We start from the raw sequence: 18,832 nt of genomic DNA, 5'->3' as shown, positions 1-18,832 counted from the left end.
GCAGCTGGAGTAGGCCATCCGTTCAAACTGTATAATGATATCCCTTGCCCTGGATCTGATGTCTGACCTCATTACCATGGTTTAATTGTGTTTCTAACACAGTTTTTCTTCTTCTCTGCTCAGGTCTCCTTCTCTTTTTTTTTGACGACTCTCCGGGATTCCCCTACTTTTTCTGATCAAAATAATTACTAGAACTTTGTAGACATGACTGAATTCAACCGAAAAAAAAAGAAATTAACATTGCTACGTATAAGCAGACTTGGATTTTCTTCCTTTAAGGGCATAATCATTTTTTGATGTGAGTGTTCAAACTAAGTAAAGGGAGTTTGAACTAGAAGCTGATGATGTTGATTTTTTGAGCCAGAATAAGGACAAAGTCTTGTGAATACCTCCTATACAACTGCAGAGTTTCATGATAGATTATTTTACATTACAGCCTTACATTTTGAGTAATGTTTTTTTTTTATAGTATAACATGGCTAAGGTAAAAATTTCATGTAGAAGGTACATGTAGTAGTGGCAGCAGAGTACTTTCTTTTTTGGGGGGTTCTGCTGCTAAATTAAGAGGTATTTTCACTACAGTCCAATTCCAAGCCAAGTTTTTGCTTTTGCAATGCACTAATCATTACCTGGCTATCTTTTTTCTCACACGGATTGATCTGACACCAAGGCACCTTCACTCTTTTAAAACTTTTTAAAACCAATTTAAAATTAAACGTGGCATTGCATTGTGTGCTAAGGAATGGGAAACTCTGGGGTATAATGCTCAGACAGAAATCATCCTGGGTGAGCAAATAGTGTGGATTTCAAAACAATGCTGCACCAAACTGTCCCTCGTAACACGTTTTCTTGGGCTTTGTAAGTGTAGCAATGTGCCCTTGAAAACCAGACCCCAATTACTGCTTTTGCATTGTGCATGCGGATAGATTTTCCAATATTCTCATCATGAAAGAGCAATTATTATCCCATGATTCATAACGCGCACACTCCATTTTGAAGCGCTATATACGCCCATTGTCAGAGAAGAGGATAAAACTGTGAAAAGCCCTAATCCTGCTCTGGCCAGTAGACTTTAATGAGCAGTCTGTCTCTGGCATGCGATATCCTGACTGAGGCCAGAGCCGTGCGTCGCAGGGGTCAGGTTCTAATGGTAGGTTCCACTGCTTGCCCCCTATGGAGAAGGGCGGAGACAATTTATGTTAACCCGTTAAGTCAAGTTACTCTCCTCTGACCCTTAAAAAAGATGATTGGATGTGGGAGATTGTCAGGATATATGCATGCTGCTTTGAGAAGGAAAGGGTAAAATAATGTAAAAAGATTAGAATCTTTTCAAAGAGCAAAACTTTAACCTTTGGGGACAAGGGATACAGAGCCGTCGCTTAGAATTAGGAGACAGTTGGGAGTTGAACCCAGGGGCAGTTCAACAGTGGACATCGAGTGTATCAGATACCAATCTTAATGACATCAGTGACCAATGCTCTGCGCAAACTCTGATCCCACGTGGCATGTAAAAAAAGGTCACAGCTCAAAGGTATTAGTAAAATACAGGGAACAGAGGGATAACATGAGATATGAAATGGAAAATATGCACAGGTGATGAAGGGAAACTAGGCGGAATCTTATTGCTGGACTTGACCGAGCTGTGCAAATAGTCAAGGGATTGTCAAGTCAATATTATGTGCTATCTTGGCAGACAGAAAGCAATAATCAACAAAAATCTATTCGGAGGGTTGAATGCCAGAGTTTTTTTTTCTCCAAATGTCAGAGGAGCGTGTTTGCAGAAGGGGAGGAGTGACAGATGAAGAACGCTGAGGTGAGTGGCAGAGACACTAGGACATGCCGACTCTGTGCTGATGAGGTCCTGGACAGCCAAGAGGAGGCAAAGAGCAGCAGCTGGAGGCCAGGAGAGCACCCTGCTGCAATGCTGCACTGTACCCAAAAGCCAAGAGAAGTCAACTGAACTACTGCTATCTAATGGGATCCGTCTGCTTGAAATTCAATAGGTTAACAGGACAGTTGGGAAGAGGGCATTGTCAAATGGTAGCAAGAAAGATTCTAAACACACATATGTACCGTATATATATATGTATATATATTTGTAGATATATATATATATATATAAGTAAAAACATGAACAGAATTTAGGTATAGGTATTTTGCATTTTCATTGAATCCCCTGTTTTCAGTTTGACATCCCCCATAAACCTTGCCATCGTTACTATTCTTCTTTTCAGGTCTTTTAAGTCATTATAAACATGTTCTCGCTCTCGCTCCAACCCGCTTCTCTTCCTTAGTTGTCTTGAATAAAATAAGCGAAGATTTGCTGGAAAATCAGTTGCTTTTGTGTGTGGCTGCAGGAGCATGGTGAAATGTTTGGACACTAATACCCATTCATTTCACTAGCGCTATAAATAAAAGCTGCCAGCTCCGCGGCTGCCGTGAAGTGGTATTCTTTGGTGCCCAGCAGGATGTCCTGTTCACATTAGCGCAGCAGGGAAAACTGGCCCGGAACAGCCAGACAACTAAATCAAGACATTGTCAACTTCTGACAAAATTGCCATGAGAGGGGGAGAACAGGCTTGTTCACGTCTGCTTGCGCACATGCATTACAATACAGGGAGAGTGGGGGGAAATACATCTTTTCAAAACCGTGCAATATTCTTAAAAATAATTGCTTTAAGACTTACACCATGGGGTTTGCATGAATAAGGCAGAGATAAGAAAGGCAGCGCTTTGCTGGAGAAATATAAGCTTAACCTCCGTCCACCTCCACTTGTGATGAGGTCTGTATTTTCTTCTCTCCATCAATGCTCAAGGTCTTTGCCAAATTCTAGTTGGGTGGAGCCAACTTCAAACAAGAGAAGCAATTGACGAATTGATTTTAAGCATTTTGTTGGTTGAGTGGAACTGAGGGAAGTTGAGGCTAAATGCAGTGCATGACACCAACAATGGAAAGTTGAAACAGGAGATAAGAAGTTCCAATTCCAAAACTTGATGATGAATCTTTGTAAAATGCCCATCACTTGATGGTACTAAACACTGAATCCATTAAAATTACATGAAGTATAAAAAAATACAACAAACCCCACTTTTGCAAATGTTCTTCTATTTGTACCTTCACCAAAACCCATTGAATCTTTTTTTTTAAAATATTGTCTAATCTTAAAGCCTTTCTGATAAACAGACACTGTGTCAGGGCAAGCAACAAACATGAAACGGAATGTCATGAAGCGTGCACCTCTTAAAACGCAGCAGCATCCCAAGCGAGATTTGCAGGTGGTTGATTGCCTGATCTTCACAGAGGTTAACTCTTAGGAAGTGCTAAAAGCTGCCGGGGTCTGAAAGTGACTCCCTACCATCAGAGGAGGCCTGGCTGCCAACAAGACCCAGATAATGACAACTTTAACCTCAGCTAAGTACATAACACAGCAAGAGCCTTTGGATGTGTTGCCCAGAACAATGTACGAGGGAAAACACTGGGCCAGCCCACAGCTGAGACATACATTGCCATTTGATTATAACCAAGTTGTCCTTTTAACCGAGTTAGATAGGAGTGAAAGAGAAAAAAAATAATGGGGGAGAAGGTTATCCCAATCTTTCATTTATTGTTCTGGTTTAGTAAAACACAACTTTAATATTCCAACTTTGTGGGATATAGAGTGAAATACGGTTTGGCAGTGCCACCATGAGGTTGTAGTGGGATTTTTTGCATCAGAAGATATTCTGGACTAAATCCAGACCACCCCACACACACCTCCCTTTTTACTTTAGAGTTGTGTGAACTAGAGATGAGAGGATTGCTCCCCTCTCCCTGTAGGCTCTAAGTTGGGAGAGTCTTTGCTGCAGGGTTCAGTGGACCTTGAGAAAACACCAACGAAATCAGTCACCATCATCCCTCCTGGGAGCAAAGCTGACTGGCCACTTCTGAGGCTCTGCTGACCCAAGGCCTGAACCCTACCGCTCTCCATTCCCTGCCCCGACGCAGCCACTGGGAATCTATGACCTCAAGTTCAGCCAGAATCACACACGCTTCTAAAGCCATTGCTGCCTCTGTTGCGTTTTTTAAACGGCGTGTATCCCCTCCACTGGGTTTGTAGCGAGACATTTCTAGTTGTGTAACTTTATGTTCCATCATACAGTACTGGCCAGATGGCTCTTAATTGGATGGCTATGGGAGCATTTTTTTTTAAAAGGCGTGAGCAGGCCATTGCTGCAGTGACAGACTGGCTACGTGATGAAGAGATGGAAGTGTCGGACAAAGGAGTAGGCAGCCTAGCGTGCGGGTGGAGAGGTGTTGGGGGGGGGGGGTCTCTTTCAGCTGTGTGCACGAAAGACTGTTCTAATATGTTAGGAGGTATGAAAAGGTGAACATTTGTCACTGATCAGTGTCACAACTGTCACTACATCTTGTTGAATTTCCCATTTGATAAATACAGAGCAGTGTTATTTAATATCAATTTCAAGAAAATAAATCATCAATAAGGCAGATATAATAAGAATCTCTACCTTTTGTATATATCGTCTCATTTTACTGACTGTAAAACTGCACAAATTCTCCCATTAGTTGCCATAGTTGACAATTACAACCCAACCAAAAAGGAGTAGCTTTGGCTGAGTGTAAGCATACTGTTCATGTCCTCTCTATAACATGATGTCTTGACTAGTAAGCGGCACATAAGGGCATGTCAAAAAGGCAGGCCGAGGGAGAGGTCGGGAAAACGTCAAACCAACATCAATCCGACACGGGATCCTATTATCAGTGACACTGTACAAATGGCCTCGGCCAAAAGCCCATGGCACTGTAGAAGTTTAAGGTGTTTCTTGATTCATTAAAGCACATGTCTGGGGCAGGGCAGCACCACCTTCGTTGTCCTGAGAGGGACGGGAACTAGGATGTCTATTCTTCCTGTCAACACGATGTCACTGTAATTTCTCTTTCCCAATGCCCCAGTCTTGACACTTGGAAAGGTTTGACCGATTGCCGTAGCAAGAGATCATAGGACAGTCCTACTAAAAGGGAGTGGTTGACACTGTTGACATTTCATTCTCTCCTCCCTTGCTGTGGCTTCCACTTTTTTTCTCCTCGCTGTGGTATTAAAAAAGGTTGACGAGTCGTTCATCGTCTAGAAGGCCAGATAAGGATCACTCATAACTCTGATGTTCTTTAAGAATTAAGCTAGGTATTAATGCCACATCTGCATGTTTGAAACTGATCACAGATGGCTCACGGCGATATAGATAAAATATCCTACAGTGCTTTGAATTAAAGATGCAATCTTGAGCACATCATTAGCAACAGGGAAAGGCAGATTTATTTAGGCAATTTTGGCGATTACGGATCAAGCAGAATGCGCTTTTTATTGTCTTGTGCACATGTTGAAGTATTTACAGTATGAAGTCACCCCTTATCCACCCTGGGAACATAATAGCTGCCAATGGAGGCACTGTGCTAATAATGTAATGAGCCACTCCCTGAGGGAGCTGATCTCCTCATCTGGGTCACTGTGAGTATTAAAAGGGTTAAGGGTGCACAGTAAATTTATTGCAGGTCTTCCAACACCAATGGGCCAGAGCACTAATGGATGACCTTGGGGTTTGGCCGTCTCAGACTTGAGGAGATCATGTCTCACCACCTCTCTGCCACCAGGATGACCTCAGCCCTCTCTGCCCCTGGCCTCAACCTTTAACTCACTGATCTTTGACCAAATTATTAAGCAGACACCTGCTTTCCGGTGTATGGTCAGGGCAAGGGGGGGTTGGAGGACTCACTCTGCGTACGCTAATTTGATGGAGATGTGTGGTGTGACACCATCCATCCAGTTAAAGACAAACCCATCTGTTCACAGCAGTGTAACTTTCACTGACACAGAGTCATCTGGGTAATATTTACTTTGTACAAGGCAGAAGCTAGGATATTTGCTTTCCTATTATTCGCATTGAATCAAGTCAAAAATAAATTCATTCATTTGAATTCAATAGATTAATAATTATGAATGAAAACGAAACAAAATGGGTTTCAACCAGCAGCAAAATTCCCAAGGACAAATTTAGCTACCTTGCTAGGAAATCACATCCTTTGTTTGAGTACTACTATTTTATCTTTGTTTTCTATTACATTGCATCTAATTTGTTTGCAATATAGTGCATGGGCTTCTATTGAAGGGGATGGAGGGGTGATTGACTTCCATCATGTATGTACGTTTATTATGTGTTTCTGATAGAGTCAACAGGTCAAATGTAGGAAAATGATAATTTTATTACTTTATCAGAATGTGACCTTGAACCTTATTTGTCCTTTTTGAAGTGTTCAATTTCATACAATGAAATAATATCGGTGTTACTTTATATGAGTGTCACAGACAATCGGAAGAAAATGACAACTCCTTCACCTCCTTTAATTATTTAAAAATTATTTTGGGCAAAATAAAGAAGGTTTAAATTCTTTTCCCTAGGACAAACCATGTCTCTTTGAGATATTCTAGTGGCTGGAGACAACGCATCAAGTCTTCTTCCAAAATGCAAGCTGTGTGGTCTTTGTGATAGTCCCATTACAGCATGAAGGACTCTTACTTTGGGCTGCATGTCTTTGTGTGTTTGCTTGTACGGATAACTGTACTTTCTAGCAGGAAAAAAAAAAGATCTTAAGAGGAAGTCTTTGAATGTAGGACATAGGAGCTGTCACGGTTAATCTCCCCCCACGGCTTTACAGGCGGCTGTGGATTTAGGAGTTGGCATCCTAACTGACCAGTGCTGTTTGATTAGATAACAGGGGATATACTGCAGGCAACAGTGGTCCAACGTGCTGAAATGAAACACTTTGCTCTCTAGACAACCTGCTCAGAACACGATGGGGGTGATTCTTCAGCCGTCTAAAAAGTGACAAGCTGCCAACCGGCATCCCACCCGAGTGATGCCACCATGGCGACGCCACCATGGGGACTGTACTGGACTTGTAGCAGATGTTAGGAATTAGTCGTCCTGTCGGATACTGTGGGTGTACCCTGTAGTCTTCCTTGCAAGAAGGAAATGTGGTATTGTGAAGTTGAAGAGTTGCCAAATGTTTCATGCAGGCACTCGTCAGCTACAGACGGAAATGTGTTCATGGACCAAGTTCATGAATCCCTGCAATTTCACTCATTTAAATGAATGGGAATATATTAATTTTCTTCACCTAGAGTTTAGTGGTTGAATTGAAGACACATAAATTAGTCTTTATTGACCATTGCATCTTAAAAAAACAATCCAAATGTTGGTAGACTTAGCCAAACTAAACTATATAAAGAATGTAAAAATAAGAACGCAATTTCCATGTTAAGCTTCAATTTTGTTCTCTATTTTAACATTAGTATATGACTAAATTTAATTGAGTTCACTATTAACAATTAGATATATTTCTTTAATCAATACAGGTCAACAGAATAACAGCTACAATATGACAACAGTACATTTTAATAAATTCCAATGGTTATTTATTTTTTATAGCTATCCTCTCAAATGTAACTAACTTTTTCCACTGACTGGTTAAAGCAGGCTCGGCACGCTTCGGTGAATGCTGGGCCCTTTGTCTGCTAAAATGAAAGCTAGTGTATTGGGGTAGGTGTCACATCAGATAGCCTACAGAAATATTTGGGGGTGCCTCCATGGGAACGAATAATGCACTACAATGATATCTTTGATCATTGCCATAGCTCCGTAACGTAGGGACTGTGTCGAGTGTGGTTATCTTCAAGGTATTTCTATTCCCGGAGCACAAATCACTGCATGGCTCCCTCGTCCCGTGTACCAGGACTGGGTTTCAAAAGCAATTTCAGCTGAAAAATAAGGTGCTTTTCTTCAATTTTCAAGCCATTTGTATCAGGGGTTAGGGTTGTTTACCTAGCTAGTACACTGGTATTTACATAGCTCTTTAAAGAAAAAATGGCTGGGTATGATTTATGGACTGCACCAGGAGTGCAATTTTCCATGTCGAACACCTAATCTGAAAGGCCATGGAAAAAGGTCACATTGGCCATCCAAATAGCATGGCCCTTGCACAGGGAGTGGGTGGATGTTCATTCTCTTTACGTCTGATTTATTATATGCAGAGCACAAGGCTCGAGATCCCCTTTCTTTCTAGACGTAAACACATGGCCAACATATTGGAGCGAAGATGAAAAGGGAATTATTTTTTCGTATTTTCACAACATCAGGTGTACTTGAAAGTGCTAAATTTAGAATGTTCTTCAAAATGGATGGGATGCCTTGTAACGCAACAGACTTAATGTGTGCCCTGAGTTTCAAATTCCCTATTGTGGGTTATTGTTTGACTTTTGTTTTGCAAAAGAGGCATCATTTTTTAAGAGCTTCATGGCAACTTTCACAATGATAAGAAGACATTTGGCATGTTTAATGGAAAACTAACACAGTTAATTTCTGATTTTTGAACAGAAATAAGACGGCAATCATTTCTGTTTCTACTGACTTTGGTTTTGCAAAATACTTGTAGTAGACAACATCAGTGTGCCCAAAACAAAGCAAAATATCCACAATTTAAATCAAGAACAATAAGATACTAAAAGCACAATGTTGTCAGGTGTTGGGATCAATGCCGTGTTCCTCAGTAGTACCCTTTCACCTTAGCCCTTGACTCCATGGCAACATGATACCATGGATGTGATTGAGACATAGGGATATTTTCCCATACTTAAAGAACTTGATACAGACAGAACAATTTTCTCTCATTCTTTTTTTTCACACATTCATTTGCCTGTTACTGAATTTGATCCATATAACAGGAAAGCATAACTAATCTTTAATGCATCATGGTAAAGTCATCAATAAGTAGTTGACGTTTATGTGAATAATTTATGCAGTAAATGGTGAAAAGAACAGGCTGCCTTCTTTCCAATATTTGTGGCCTTGGAGCAATGGTGTCTCTTTTCTCTGGTATAGAGTTGACAATCAAAACAGCAGGTCGATCCACAGATTTTCTGAAAAGAATAAAGAAATCATAATCAAGATATTGAACTTGTAGCTAGGGCTTTAGCCAAGCCAATTTATTAGGATACCATGCTAAATTGATCTTAAACCGTAGTAACAACAATTCTGTTTTAGATGAGATGACTTTATTCATCCCGTATCCAGTAAATTTCAATTTTAAAGCCTAAGCTAAACATGTGTTTCTTTATTTGGAGAAAGACTATGTGATTCGGGAGATTACTAATAGTTTGTGGTTGTTGTCCTCTGGCACCATGACACACTTGGCTGGGAAAAATATAGAATGTCAATTTTGACCCAGATTTTGTTTCATGCCGGACATTATGCACTCGTTATTTACAGTGTACTCACTTCTTGTAGGGCCAGGCCAATTTATGTAGGAAGAAGCAGATCAAGTTCAGTCCTTAATGACAACTCTTTGCGGAGCTCTCCGGAGAAAACAAATGGAGCCCCAAGGTGATGCTCCAGTATGGCTAACTACTTGGGTGTCCTAGGGAAAGGAACAGATGTAGCCCGGAGGACTAGTAAGAGGTGAGGTGCAGGTCAAGGTCACCATACGCCAAGGTTAGGGTCAGATAAGCATGGCTGGGCTCAACGTCTTCACATGCCCGTGGGCTATAAAAGGGAGGCGTGGATGCGTACTCGAGAGCTGCGGCTCAAGTGTTATTCCACCGAGGGCTTGAAGGACGGGGAGCGAAGGGGGCACTAAAGTTCAGGCCAGTCATATGCCTGAGTTTCACACTTTTCACTGGAGGGTTTTTCTTGGGAAAACACTCATTTGTTTACTTACCATTCAAGAGGAAAAGTATTGGAAGAGGTTGAGAAAAAAAGAGGTATCTAATTCAGATTTAAGCATCCTAAAGACTGATAAAGTAGAACAGTCTGAATACCTTAAATGCATTTTTTAAGGGGAATGGGTAGGAAAGAGTGCTGTGCAGTTCAAGTGCATAATAAGGAAATCTGGAACAATTGGCCTGTATAGGGTGGGAATGATTTGACTTTAGCACTTAGCCACCGCGCGGGAGAAAAGCTCAAGAAAAAGGCTGACTTGAGCTGTAGAGAGGTTATGCTTCACAAAGACATATTGCACTAATGCAAGAAAAAAGAACCCCATACTATAAAACATAATTGCCACAATCATTCCAAATGACAAGCAGATCGTGCAGGCAAAAAGGTGGGACTTTGTAAAAAAAAATCAACCAATTACCAACCATTACAAAGGAGGACACATCAGCAGATTAAGGCAAATTGGCCGAACTCAGTCTGAGTTCAGTTAATAAGTGGAAATAGCTGCCGTTCATCGTCAAATCCTATGCAGGCTAAGAATAAAAAGTAAGACCTAACTTGCAATTACTATTAAAAGGTAGCTTCAGCAGAAAAAACTATCCATCTCCTCTTCACGATATACGAAATTGAATTAATCCCACTTGTTTATTTTACAATAACGTGCTTACTGTAGTGTGAATTGTTAATTATACTTCATTCATTTCACAACGGCTGAATCGAGCAGCTATTGTTGCACTTTACTAGCAAAATGTGAATATCCGTATACTAAGTTATGTTGTCGCCAAAAGGAATTACCTCTAATTGCAAATATCTAAATAAATTACTTGGGGTTAGGTTTTTTTCAAGCACAAGAAATGTCAGCCTGTGCCATTAGTTATGGTGAGAGATCCCATGGTATTTGGAAGGAATAAATTAGTCCGAGCACATTTATTTGGACTTAATTAATAAGATAACCTGAGTGATTTATTTGATTCCCCAGACTGTGTGGTGCAATAATAAGCTACAGTACGCGCTACATTCCCTGAATGGTACAACAGCAACACAGTGAGACAGCAATTACTGTCATATTCATGGGGAGGAGGATACTAATGGGGAGATTCTCTGTGCAGGATCAAATCAAATGTAAATGTATCCTAGTACTTGTGTGTCTGCCTCTAATTAGCAGGCACAGCAGAGTTTGATAAACTCTTAAAGATTGTGCCTCCTACGGTTGTCAGCTCATTACACACATGTTCACGCTGGAAGCAGTGTGCATTTCATTCTCATTGTGTTTGCCACAAATAGTATTTATAAGTAATAAAGAGCTCTTCGGTTTTGCCGGAATGAGTGAGCTGTCATAATGTATATTGCGTGAATACCACAGTGAGAAGATTAAAGTAAAGGAGCTAAACAATTCCTCTGCACATTTCAAAGGCCTGAGGAAAAAATAGATGTAATCAACCTTGTTTACAATGCAGAATAATCAATCCAATCTTGGGAATCTGTAAATGCTGCCAGATAAACATACCTTTCCTATAAAAAAAGATAACTCTATACACAACTAGCCTCATTATAAGTAAAATGTGTCATTTGACAGTTCCTGTTTTATTTTTTACAATTATTATTACAAATAGTAAAGTTATTATTTTGCAAGGGTATAATATTTTTTACCTGTAATTGATATTTTAGCCTTTTAATGAAACATTGCTGCAAACAATGAATGGAAAATTTGGTTATTCCAAAAAGACAAAAAAATAGTACTATTTTGTGAAAAATAAAACAATAACATGAAAACAAACAGTATCCATTCAAATCATTGTACAAATGAACACAATAACTACAGGCCTTTCAATCTGAAGCCTTTCTAGCATTTCTAGTTCTAAAACTCTACGTGTACCAGTACAGACCTATTTAACCCTTAGAGTTGCCTAGTACGGTTATGTCAATAATAGCCTACATCTGATGTGAAGCTTATCATTAAAGCGACTCAACTTACTGGGAATGGCCAACACACAGTAACAAAACACCGTAAGGGAGAAAAAACTACAGTGAAAGAGAAGATGAGTGAGAAAGGGGATAAAGGAGGGAGGGAGAGCGGTGACACCACAAAAGGTCGCTCCTTTTTCTTTAGTCAATCATTGACATTTAAACATGACGTTTCAAACGTCATAGATAAAACGGTGGCAGATAATGGCGAGCGATGCAGCCACACTATTCTAACCGTAATAAGATGCAAAAATGCAAATGTCTTTGTGCATGCCCAGCTTTTTTTTCTTTTTTTTTTTTGAGTGGCGTGGCAGTCAGTGATGGCGCCGTCTGCACCAGGATGATAGATACCACGCTAGTGTTGGATGAAAAGAAAGGTGACATGTGAGTGCAGGAGCAAGTGGGGGACAGAACTAGGGCAAAATGTATCACTGATTCACTACAAAAATCTGTAAAAAGATAGAATGAAAAAAACAGAGCTATATTGGGTACACCCCCAAAATCCAAGTCAATAAAGTGCTACAGATAATATATCACTTCAAATATCATAATATTATTGTACTTGTTCAAATAAATTCTTTCTGATTGGCTCAATTATTAGTTGTTTAATTCTTTGTGTTTGATGAATGACAAATTTATGTCTGCCATATTATTGGATGAGTTATGGACTAGTAGGAGAGGTCTTTATGTGCAACCAGAATTCATACAATGATAATATTTGTGGGGAAAAAAACAAGGATTTTAAGTATGTCTTGTAGCTCGAAAAGTAATAAGTGATAGTACACAATACAAATATTTACTGTTACATATTGGGAGTGTTTAGTTGGGGGATTTTAGGCTGGACTAATCTCTACCTTGTGTAAGGTATGAAATGAGGGCAAATATAAATCCCAAGCATTTTCATTGGCTCAAGTTAATTTCGTGGATTGGGACACAGTGCATACAATTTACATCAGTTTAAAAACAAAAAAAGAAAAAAAAGGAAAGAAAGAAACGAAAAGAAAAGCACAAGAAACTCTGGTGCAAATTCCATACTTTGTTGGTTCATCCTCTTTTAGAAGTGCGGACCACCCTTCTCCATCAGGAGGCCTGATAAGAATGGGACACAAAACATGCTAGCAGTCATGCTGTTTGTTAGAGGCAATTAATTTCTCGGAGGCCTTCATTCCATTCAGAGCGAGCTTTTGTGCTCTAAATCCTGCTATTGGGAAGCGTCTCTTGTGCGGCGTAGGAGGTTTTGAGACAGCCGAGGATCGGCAAGGAGCGGGAGAAGCTTTGGGTGACAGATTATCTTGGGCCAGTTAAGCATGTAATTGCTCAAATGAGTTAAAATCCCTTCAAATAGCTATCTCAGCACCTCAGCGCACCACTTCATATACTCCAATATTTGACAAAGATGAACCTAAAAATGGTTCTTGAGAGTTCACTGCTTAGCTTTTCTTTTTCTTTTCTTCACTCATTCAAAGCATTTCTGTCAATTCTTTAATTTAGGAAGAACAGGATTATATATTTGTTTTTAATTGCTATTGAGTGACACACCAGTAAATTAGAGGTGTAACAATTATCCATAACGTGTGTATAGATTTTTATTTCTATAATCCATGTACATCAATCTATTCTCAAAAAGGTAGCCTTACTGTTGAAATATCGATTTGGAATTATTTTTAAAGGTAATAATTTTTTTCAGGGTGATCACGATCTGAACAATCAAATAACTGTGGCACAAAAAAATGACCAAAATGAAGAATTATTGAATCAATCGCTAGCTGTTTTTCACTTACAACTATTTTCACATTTCACCATCAAAAGAAAATTCCGCCCCAGTTAAAATTTACCGTTATCAAAGCTTTTATGATAATTGAACCTGGGATAAATATACAAACATTACTTTTTTTTAAGTGAAAGATACATTTCTAGCATAATATACTTCTTATCTAATACCGGGTTTAGATTGTGACCTCATGTTCTTAAAAGGCTAACAATGAACCATGGGGAGCACCCACAACCCAAATCATGTTGCGACTGAATCGCCTGATAGCAATCACAAACAAGAATGGAGATGTTTCATGCGACGCGACAGAGGGAAAGCACCTTGCGGCAGTAGACAGATTTTAATCTTGAGAATTTGGGCCAAGACTTTATTACATAGCCACTGTTTCTACAGAGAAAAACAAGCGATGGCATGGTGGAAAGCTCTAGTCCATGCCAAACCTCAGTGGGTAATTGAATGGATTGTTCTCTTGAGTGTGTTTTGGGGTAACTATTAAACCTGGCTGTTTCATATTGCTGGATTTAGGGATAAATGCAATTATAGATGCATTTTCTAGAAACTGGTGTTAATAAAAAAAATGGAGGGGGTCTAGTTTGTTTTGTGATGAACAGGATGGGTGAGGGGGGAAATTGAGACATGTTGCCAGGTGTGTTTGGCCCTTGCCAAATGCCACCCTCGGAGCAGGGAGGGTGTCTCGCATGGCTTTCCTTGGATGAACACTATGGAGGGCGTGTGCGTATGTCTGAATGTTATTCACACCACATCAAACTGGGCTTGAAAAGAGGTGCAAAACTGGGATTGGCAGCCTCCCAAACCAAAACAACCTGGAAGAATGTCATGCATTACATGGGACCAGCACACAGATCATGCATGAATTATTAGAGGGGGAAAAACAGAAAATGGCTCATGTTTCACAAGAGGCTGGTCCGTAAATGTAGACAAAGAGGATGACAAAATGTTTAAAAGTAGTAGCGTTAGTGTTACGGTAAGATTTTCTGACTAGAATTCAAAATCATTCACATACAATAAAAATAGAATCCAAGTTTTTGTTCGAAAGTACTTGAATGGAGTAATTTGGGGGACTATGAGTTTATGAAAAAAAACTCATTCATTAATGGTGCACATTATAATTCTCGGCACTTTTTAGTCTCAAAATTATGGTAGCTCGAAAAGGCCCGCACTAGCTTTTAAAGTGTAGCAGAAATTCCTACTGCAATTACACTCATTCAGGATTGTCAACTTTACTAAGGTGAGACATTGTGTGGATTGTCTCACCCTGGCTGACTGGTGACGGGTAGACAAGGTCAGTGGATGTACAAGCTCTCATTTAAAAACACAGACACGGGAGCAGAACCAGGGTTAGTTAGCTCTATCAGAGCTGTCAATCAATTAATGACAATTATTGAGCAAGGACGCCGTGGGAGGTGAGAGGGAATGAGCACGACCACGAGGTTGGGAGAGAAGTAGCACAGGGAACGGGACGAATTATGGAGATTGAAAAATAATGACCAAAACTGAATGATATTAGCGGCCTACACAAACAGATCACTTACTCCCCTGCGCAAATGTAAAGTATGTTCAATGTGGACCATGACAGCCATCAGGCTCCTCAGGACGACATTCAATGACTTAATATAAATCCCATGAAGTTGCAATGAAGCTTAACCAAATTATGTGAAAAGTTAAATGAACCATAAATAGTTTAACTGTGAGATCAGTTTACTTTTTGCTATGCATCATCCCACCTTGAGGAGGGTGATAAACATTTATACAGGACAGTCAGAAACAGAAAAAGTGCATAGGAAAACAAAGAGGGAGGCATTCTGAAATCATCCAGCTGGCAGGCTTTAATTCTGCACCATTCTAATTAAAATGCAAATTAAATTTATAATTAGCAAGTGCAGTATCCTGAGAAACCACCTTGTGTGCAACCTCAACATATGGGGCATGCAGCAGTGGGCAGTGCATCTCTATAACAGTGCTCCTCAATTGTTATCACCCTGGGACCTGCATTTTTCTTTTTCTTGCTAAGTCATGACCCACATTTAAAAGAAGTTAGCCATTAAGACAACCTATTGTTTGAAAAAAAGGGGAAATGAAGCAACTATGCATTCACCAAAAAAAGGTTTGACGCTGACACTGTCCCTGACCTTCAGAACCTACAACGAACACGAATCATGGCCCGTTTTATTCTGCTGCCGCTCACCCGAATCACAGGTCAGTGCTCATGTCACATAGGTGAGACACGAGTGTTGCAAGATCGAAAGTTTTTTGACTGAAATTAACCTCTGTCGACCTTACCGATAATTATTTTTTCATTGATTACACGTCTATACAAACACAGTATTGTGGTATCTTCTTACCAATCACCTTCAAGCCAGCACAACTGATCTGTTTTTCTGACACCAACAATCACCCGCTATTATCAGGTCAAGGAATGACAGGCTACAAACTGTAGTTGACTCTTTTGTTGGCCCATACAAGTTGAATCCAGGTCATTCATGGTAGGGGGAAGGGTTTTTGTGAAATGCCAGACTTTTCCCACTGACACAGCAGAAACAGCACATCAGTCACCCATCAGCTGTCACAGCTCGCAGCTAAGGGTCACCTAAGGCCAGATCTCGCCATGCACAGTCATCCAGCTGGACGGTATGCCGGTGCCACAGTGTCAAGAGACTGCTATGCCGCACTGAAGTCACCCTTTTGTAAAGGACTCAGTCGATGAGAAGGTCTCACGTGACCTCTTTAACGCTCCCCATGCTCCCTGTCACCTAGGCTTGACCATACGACACAGTTAAGTCTTTTGAAGGCAAGACAGATTAATCTCCAAAGCAATACATTGAGTTAACCTGCCAAGGACAATTGGTGAGGCCCTATGTCACGACTTGTTTTCCTTCAAAACGTTCAGCAAATTGAGTAGTGGGCATTTAAAACACAAAGTTCACAGCCGCTATTCACAAAGGTTAGAGAACAAGCCAACATTGGACCCTGCCACATTAGTGCTTGCTGCCTATTGGTAGTCTCCATAAAGGTATGCCCTTTTTTCCACACTCACTGCAGTTTGTACAGCGCTAGATGTTGTCTACCAATCTAATTTATTATGCTATGACATGAGGCTTGCAGTGCACGAGAGGGTCGTCACGGTAATGGGTGACTTGGAATGTCTTCAGGTTTACTAGGAATCTACCAAGTGACAAACAGACAGCCAGGTAAGGGACACTCAGAGTAGTAGTAATTAGATTAGATTAAACTTTATTCATCCCGTACTTGGGAAAATCACTAAATATTTTGACTTGCGCTTTAATATTTTGCATCCAAATTACCTTTAGCTATTCTCTGTACTTCTAAAATCGATAAACTGCCTAAATTATCTCAAATAATTGTCATATGAAAACTACATTCGTAGTTGAGTCATTCTTGTCATTGAAAATAATTCTCTTGATCTCCAATCCAAACTAAATGTCTGATTTTCCTTGGTTGAATTTTATTTATTCATTCTTTTTAATTGATAATTGTGGATTTTTCTTTAATGAACATGCATTTTGAATGCGTAATTTTGGAGTATACAATTTCCATGTGCGTAAAACTGACTTGTCAAGTTGGGCGTGGGGGAGGTGACTTTTTAAAAAAATAACCTCATGACAGTTTTGGACAAAAAACAGTCACAATGATGTATGGCTCAACTCATTTGACAGTCAGCATGAGACAAAACAGGGTTCTCTCAACATAATTCCCTATTGTGCCCGTCTGTTTACGACATGTTCATGGTAGCAACTTTTGCGGCGCCACCTGTTGCCTTGTTAATCGTCACGAGAAGATACTCATAAATCATAACGTTCTTCAATTAATCACGCTGTCAGCCCCTAGGTGAGAGGTTGAGGCGGGAAGCGACAGAGGTCGTCGTCGTGGTGTGAACGGGTCGCCATTAGCGCGCCATCTCTTATTCTTGAGGAGTGTCAGCAAAGCAGACCATGGAACAAAAGGGAGAATCAAAGTCCAAGGGATGGGTGGAAAACAGAGGCTGGGTGGGGGTGGTTAAACGGAGAAAAGAAGCTAGGCGCAGGGGATAAAAGGCCGTCAAATTGACCTGTCATTACATCAAGAGAGCGGTGCCACGCCGCTACATTATCACACTCACCATACCCTTTGAGATGACAGAGTTCTCGCAACTTACAGGTTCATGCTGCACCCCCATTTGCATAATTAACAAGTCATTCACATGTCACTCATTGGACGTGCATATTTTCGTTGGAGACTTTTGATTAAACGGCTTGCACTGTATCCACTGTGCCTATAAAACACAGATTAAAGCTTTTTTAATGAGGGCTTTAAAGTTAAAGGGGCATGTACAATCATTGTTACTATATGATTTCTTGCTAGTGATTCTGTCTGTGACATGTAACTAAAAATATATATTCAAATAATAAAAAATATTTTTCACATATTTCGGCCTTATAGTCGGGTAGCTAATTTTATATTTTTTTTCTCCAAAATATCAGAATTGATGATGTAATTGAATTTACACTGTCAGCGTTGAAAAGTCAGAAAACATAACTAGATAAATTCTTCACCTCTGAGCAAAAATGCAATAATAAAAGATGAATTTATTTTACGCACTGCTGTCGCCCTGCTACTGGCGACCAATTCAGGATGTAATGTTTCCCTGAAAACAGCTTGAGTAGGCTCTAGCAATGGAAGTTTATCCTAGCAGTGGGTAGACCTTGGTGTTGTTTGTGGCCAACCAAACACAGGTCTCTGAGAGACAGATTGTAATGTTTTCTTATCGTTTTAATCTGGTGTTGGCACGTTAGAATATGAAACGCCTACAATAACTTGCTTGGCTCATTTTCTGAACATGAGCAACAACTACAATGGCCTTTTCGGATTTAAAGACAAATAAATGTATAATTGGAAGTGAGCCAATGAGAAATAAGAGTCAACTGGTAATAGAGCAAAATAACTTGAATCTAAAAAGGGTCAGGGCTTTTTGCGTCATAATTCCATAATTTAAAAACAAAGCAATGAAACGAATGACCTGAGAAAATAAACAAAACAAAAAAACTCAAACTAAATAAATACTACCTGAATATATGAGTATTATGAGGCAATGCTGTGAATCAGAATTGTTTTTTTTTGTAATTTAGCCACAAGCTAAAAAAATATATACAACCCACTCACCATAGATTGGTACCAGAGTGACACTTTAAAACCTTAACATATTGCAATATATTTCTAAAAACCCAACTAAGCTAAGAAAATCCAATGTAAGATGTTTAACTGTATTCACATTGTGTTATTACTTAGTTCAATACTACGACAATCTTAGACTAAAGA

At 39.8% G+C, this 18,832-nt stretch overlaps 1 long non-coding RNA gene across 2 annotated transcripts; it reads right to left on the bottom strand.

The window, feature by feature from the left end:
- Nucleotides 1–8,466: 8,466 nt before the first annotated feature.
- LOC144185729 (uncharacterized) lies at nucleotides 8,467–17,733 on the bottom strand. Of its 2 annotated transcripts, none has more exons than XR_013324807.1 (3): nucleotides 17,637–17,733; nucleotides 9,328–9,466; nucleotides 8,467–8,969 (listed from the first exon to the last, which is right to left on the bottom strand). It is a non-coding gene; the product is annotated as an uncharacterized LOC144185729 (long non-coding RNA). The 2 variants fall into 2 exon arrangements; XR_013324808.1 differs by having other exon boundaries at nucleotides 17,642–17,724.
- Nucleotides 17,734–18,832: the final 1,099 nt, after the last annotated feature.

Source organism: Stigmatopora nigra, chromosome 2, assembly GCF_051989575.1.
Source record: "Stigmatopora nigra isolate UIUO_SnigA chromosome 2, RoL_Snig_1.1, whole genome shotgun sequence".
In the NCBI taxonomy this organism is placed as follows: Eukaryota; Metazoa; Chordata; class Actinopteri; order Syngnathiformes; family Syngnathidae; genus Stigmatopora; species Stigmatopora nigra.
Note: the sequence above shows the minus strand (reverse complement) of the source record. Positions and strands in the feature narration are given on the sequence as shown.